Genomic DNA, 6567 nt, shown 5'->3' on the forward strand with positions numbered 1-6567 from the left:
AGGGCAAGAACCAGGCAGCTCTTGGAGAGAGGAGGACTTGAGAGACTATTCCCTGTACTTTGAGTTTCAGATGCACTTGAAAGGCGGCCCAGGCTCACGGGACGGCCTAGGATGGTTAACATGTAAGCCAGGATGAAAAGCGCTGCTGGGGAGAGGGACGACCAAGTTGATGATGTGGGGTTGGTCTTTTGGGCAATCTGCCTTGGCATCAACAAATGTGTGCTCTTGGAGTGAGGAGTGTGTGCCATTGGAGCGCGAGAGATGGCCTCCAGTGTCTCAGGCACAAGCACGCTTTATCCTGTGTTAGAAATAAAATTGCAGGGCACACCAAACTCTTGGTTTTACAGGATTACTACTTAGCAAATGTGAAAACCAGGACTTGACTTTAAAAGAATCCACCTCAAATTCGTGAGCAAACAGAGGTGGCACGTGGATATGGCAAGTCACAATGGGGCTTCGTGGATTCACGCAGCCGAAGAAGGAATGTGGCCTTAGAGGGATGGTCGTAGCATGCACGTTATAAATAGACATGTCTTAATGAACCCAGGGTCCTAAATGCAGCTGTTTTGGGGGACCAGACAGGAAATCTAAGTGAGTAAAGTGGGCCAGGTGCGAGACAACAGGGAGCGGTGGAGACAGGGGCAAACCGGAGGGGGCACCATCCAACTGGCTCGACTCCATTCAACGGTTGCTATGGAGAAACGCAGGCCCAGTGTGGTCAGATCTTCTGTTTGCAAAGAAAAGTTGGACCTTCTAGATTTTTATGATAATTTTTCAATGTAAGTAGCTAACTCAAAAGTTGTAAAACAGTGGGTGAGCCACACAGAATGTGTCACAGACTGAAGCGTGCTCGTGGGCCCGCACTTTCAGCCCCACCGAGGTGGAAGAGAAACCCAAGTGCTGCCGACCGGGGGGGTCATACTGTCCCTCACTGTTTTCTCAGCAAAGCGAAAGAAAGGGCTGTGTAACTGTGCTCCAGGGAGACGTGGCTATGCCAGAAACGAACCTGCCTCTCCCCACTGAAAGGTGGAAATTTCGCTTAGAGAGGGCATTTCTTCTACAATATTTTACTACGAAAATATTCAAACATGCAGCAAAGTTGAAAGCCCCTTATAGTGAATATTCAGATCTCCTCCACTCAGTTTCTGCTGTCAGTATATCGCGGTATTTGCTTTATCACATAGCAATCCATACATCCAGCCCTCCACCTACCCACCTACGTAAACTCTTGATGCGGCTTCCAGCAAATTAGCATGGATGAGGTTGTGAAAGACGTCCCGGTCATTTGCCTGTTTTCTTTCAGATTCATATCCTGACAATATTCCCCATTGTCTTCTAGCTTGTGGGTAGGTTTAGACAAGGGCAGACACTGGTTGGGGAGGACAGGTAGGGGATGAGTCAGGGTGTTTCTACTTCTCTCTCTCTCTCTCTTTCTCTTACTGTCTCTCTCACTGTCTCTCTTTCCCTTTCCATTTTAGGTGCCCCCCAACCTGACTACAATGGATCCTCCAGCCCATCCCTCTGGGATCCCAGCTCCTACATGCCATGCCTGAAATGAAGCCAGTGTCCACGGGGTGGCCCCAGATCCTGGGCTCCAGCAACACCTCCTCCCATTATCCCTCTGGACCTAGAGCGGTGGGCGACTTCCTCCTCTTGCTAATGTCCTGATTGTCTTATTATTCTGCATCCTGCTCCTTACCTCTTTCTGCCACCTGTGGAAACACTTCCCTGCACTGTGTCCTCTCTCTGAAATAACCGGCGTGGATTCTGTGGTCTTGGTTGGATTCCGGCTGAAGTAAGAGGTTGGCAAGTATGTGACTTCCAGTCTTCGGGAGGCACTGGCCATGGCAGAGGTAGAGTGCAAGACACCTGTGGTGGACGGTGCCCGGGAAAGGAAGAGGCGAGGGAGACGTTGATGCCGGTGGCCCTGGGACACCAGCAGGGAGGGGGAAGGGGGACAGTGCTGGGAGCGCTTGGACTGCAGTGCTCTGCTGGGACGCACCAGCCAGCCCTGCGATCGTCCTGCGCTGGGTAGAAATGGCCAGGCTCTGACCCCTCACTGTGCCTGGAGCTTGTCCAGAGCTGCCCACAGGAGCAGCCTCAGCTCACGCACCAGAATGGATCCTAAGGGTGTTGAAAACCCAGGCTGCCAGCAAACTCTCTCCACCTTTCCAGCGAGTTCTTCCTTAAAGGGAAATCTTAGTGGCTCACCTCCGTATTGGCAACAGCAAGCTATCTTTTGTCTCACTTACATCTTGATTTCACCCTGAGGGAACCCCATATGAGAAAGAATGGGGGGCCCACCCCAAGAGACTGATGTGTAGCCCCAGAGCCAAAAATCTCTTCTCCACAGACACTTTTAAACAGACCATTAATCACACGAGCCACAGGGAATGGGAGGGTTAGGGCCCAGCTGGAATGAGTTAAATTATCTACAGAATGCAGAGAAATATTTTAAGAGAGAAATCTCATCCAGCTGTCAATTGGAACATGGGAAACTATGCTCTAAAACTGATGTTTGTAACCAGCTCTACCGCTGAGCTCAAAACCTCCCGCTCCGATTTAGGGAAGCCTATCCTTTTCAATCAGATATAATTTACACCCAAATGCACTCATTTCAAATGGATATTTCAATGATTTTTTTCTTTCTATGTATATGTAATTAGATAGTATGAGAGAAACATGTCTAGTGAAGTTACCCAGAAATAGAAGACAATCCTCATTTCCAATTATATATTTTACATGAAAGGGGAACAAAAACTGAAGTTCTGTGACTATGTATTTATTTTTTACTGAAGTTTAGTTGATTTACGATGTCATGTTAGTTTCAGGTGTACAGCAGAGTGATTCAGTTATACATACACATATATATATATATATACTATTTTTCCATTCTTTTCCTTTATAGGTGAATGCTGGAGAGGCTGTGGAGAAAAGGGAACCCTCCTGCACTGTTGGTGGGAATGTTAATTGGTGCCCACTGTGGAGGACAGTATGGAGGTTCCTTAGAAAACTGAAAACAGAGCTACCGTATGATCCATCAATCCCACTCCTGGGCATATATCTGGAGAAAACTATAATCCAAAAAGATACCTGCACCCCAATGTTCATAGCAGCACTATTTACAATAGCCGGGACATGGAAGCCACCTAAATGTCCATCGACAGTTGAAGGGATAATGATTTCTGATGAATGTGTACACCTAGGTACATTAAGTACATATTTTGATGAGTTTCAACAAATGCATGCATCCATGTAGCCACCACCTCAATGAGGGCAGAGAACATTTCCATCGCCCCAGAAGGACCCTTCGTGCCCCTTCTTAGTCAGCCCCCACCCTCAGCTCCAGACAACTTCTTACCTCAACGAAATTAGATCCGTCTCCTGCAGAGCTTCGCGTAAATGGGCCCATATTCCACGTCCTCTTGTGTCTGGCTTCTCGCACTCAGCGTGTCTATGACAGCCACTCAAGCTGCTGTGTTATCGTCAGTTTGTCACTTTTTATTGAGGAGTCGTTAGCATTGCACTGCACAAAGGACCCCACTTGGCTTACCCGTTCACCCGTTCACCCATTAACAGATATTTGCATTCTTTCCCGTTGTGGGCAATTATGCTATGGACATTGTGTACCAGTTTTCATATCTCTTTTAACTCATTCACACTTTCTAACTTTTTACTTTGAGATCATTGTAGATTCACATGTCGTCGTAAGAAGTAACACAGAGAGACCCAAAATGCCCTTTACCTAGTTTCCATCCAGGACAACATTTTGCATAACGGTAGCACAGTATCACAACCAAGAAGTTGACCTTCATACAATTCATTGAACTTATTCAGATTTTATCGGTTTTATGTGCACTGGTGTGTGTGCACGCCAGTGTGTAGGTGCACGTGTGTGTGTGTGTGTTTAGTTCTGTGCAATCTCATCACACTTGCAGATCCTTGTAGCCAGCACCGCAGTGAAGATACAGACCAGCTCCTTCACAAGGATGGCTTCCACGTCCATGGCCACCTCCCTCTCTCCCCCTTTTCTAGCCCCTGGCAACGACTCAACTTTTCTCCTCCTCTATAAATTGGTCATGTCAAGAAGGCTACTTAAATGTTACCATGCAGTTTGTGACCCTTGGAGATTGACTTTTTTCATGCACCATAATTCCCATAAATCACAGTCCAAGTGGTGGCACGTACCAATAGTCTGTTCCGTTTACTGCTGAGAAGCATTTCAAGCTATAGATGCACCACAGTTTAAAGTTGTTTAACCTTTCACACATTGCAGGACACTGAGTTGTTCCCAGTTTAGAGCTAATACAGGTAGAGCTTCTAAGAACATTTGTATACAGGTTTTTGTGTGAGCATACGTTTGCAAATTTCTGCAATCGATGCCCAGTTGTGCAGTTGCAGGACCATCGGGGTGAGGGCATGTTCAGTTTTGCAGGAAACTGCCATACTCTTTTCTAGAGGGGCTGCACCATCGTACATTTCTACCAGCAAGTATAAGTGATCCAGTTTCTCTTCATTCTCTCCAGCATTGGGTGTTATGACTATTTTTTGCTTTAGCCACTCTTACAGATGGGTAGTCATATCTCATTGTGGGTTTTGTTTACATTTGCCTAATGACAATTGAGGGTGAATATCTTTTCATGCGCTTATTTGCCATCTGTGAATCTTCTTTGGTGACATGTCTGTTCATTTCTTTTGCCCATTTTCTAATTGCATTGTTTGGGAGATTTTTTGCTGTTGAGTTTTAAGAGTTCTTTATATACCCTAGATACTAATCCTCTGTTGAACGTATGGTTTGCAAATATGTTCTCCCAGTGTATAACGTTTCTTTTCATCCTCTTAACAGAATTTTTCACAGAGCAAGAGTTTTTAGCTTTGATACACTCCAGTTTATCCATTTCTTTTTCCTGTTATGGACAGTGTTTTCGGTGTGACGTCAAACAACTAACTCTTCTCCTAGCCCTTGATCTAAATTATTTTCTTTTTTTCCCCTAAAAGTTTATTGGTTTTATACTTTACATTTAAGTCTGTGATCCATGTGGAGCTGATTTTTGTAAAATGTGTGAGATTTGGGCTGAGGCTCATTTCTTTGCCCTTGGACGTCCACTTGCTCTCACACCCTTTGTTGAAAAGGCTGTCCCTCCTGGATGGGTGCTCTTGCATCTTTGTCAAATACCAGTTGAAGACATGGAAGCAACCTAAATGCCTGTCGACAGAGGAATGGACAAAGAAGATGTGGTACCTGTATACAATGGAGTATATCTCAGCCATAAAAAAGAAGGAAATAATGCCATGTGCAGCAATGTGGATGGGCCTGGAGATGGTCATACTGAGTGAAGTAAGTCAGACAGACAAAGACAAACATCCTATGATATCACTCATACGTGGAATCTAATTTTTTAAACAGTGGTATAAATGAACTTATTTACAAAACATAAACCGACTCACAGATTTCAAAAGCAAACTTATGGTGACAAAGGGGAAGCGTGGCGGGGAGGGATAAATTAGGAGCCTGGGCTTAACATACACACGCCACTAGATATAAAATAGATAACCAACAAGGACCTACTGTATAGCACAGGGAACTCTACTCAATATCTTGTAATAACCTGTATGGGAAAAAAATACGAAAAAGAATAGATACATGTATATGTATAAATGAATCACTATGCTGACACTAACACGACATTGTACATCAACTCTAGTCCAATAACATGTTTAAAAGAAAAGAAAGAAAAGGGGGAAATATATCAGTTGAGCATATTTGTGTGGATCTATTTCCAGTTCTCCATTTTGAGCCATTGATCTATGTGTCTATCCCTTTGCCAATACCATACAGTCTTAATTGCTATAGCTCTATAGTGACACTAACATCATAATTCATTCTTTTTTTATTTTTTTATTTTTAGTTTTTTTGCGGTATGCGGGCCTCTCACTGCTGCGGCCTCTCCCGTTGCGGAGCACAGGCTCCAGACGCGCAGGCTCAGCGGTCATGGCTCACGGGCCCAGCCGCTCCACGGCACGTGGGATCCTCCCGGACCAGGGCACAAACCCGTGTCCCCTGCATCGGCAGGCGGACTCTCAACCACTGCGTCACCAGGGAAGCCCATCATTCTTTTTTTAAGAAAACAAAGTAATTTGAACTAAATTTATTTTTAACTTTCCTCACATCCTTTGAAGATCCTGCCAGAGTTAGGACACAGGGAGGGTCGGGAAAGTAGCATATGTAGCCCTGAGCCCGGCCACCACTAGAGAAGAAGGGGTGGGGCTTAACCCTTGGGCAGGTGGAAGGGATGGAAAAGGCTCAGCAGGGTTCCCAACCTGCACAGGTGGGTGGGGTTGAGGGTAGGGCTGTAGCCACAGGGCACCGGAGATCTGGGCGCACAGCATCTGGGCACAGGGCAGGAAGTTTCAGTGGAGGCCCCACTGCAGGGCTGGACAAACTCTGGGATCACAGGGCATATGGGGAAATTATAGCAGAGTGGTGTTTTCAGTGCCACACATATCTGTACCCGGTGCTGTGACCGGAAGCAATTTACTGGTAACCACAAAGCTCTGTGCCTGAAG

This window comes from Phocoena phocoena, chromosome 7 (assembly GCF_963924675.1).
Source record: "Phocoena phocoena chromosome 7, mPhoPho1.1, whole genome shotgun sequence".
NCBI classification, from domain to species: domain Eukaryota; kingdom Metazoa; phylum Chordata; class Mammalia; order Artiodactyla; family Phocoenidae; genus Phocoena; species Phocoena phocoena.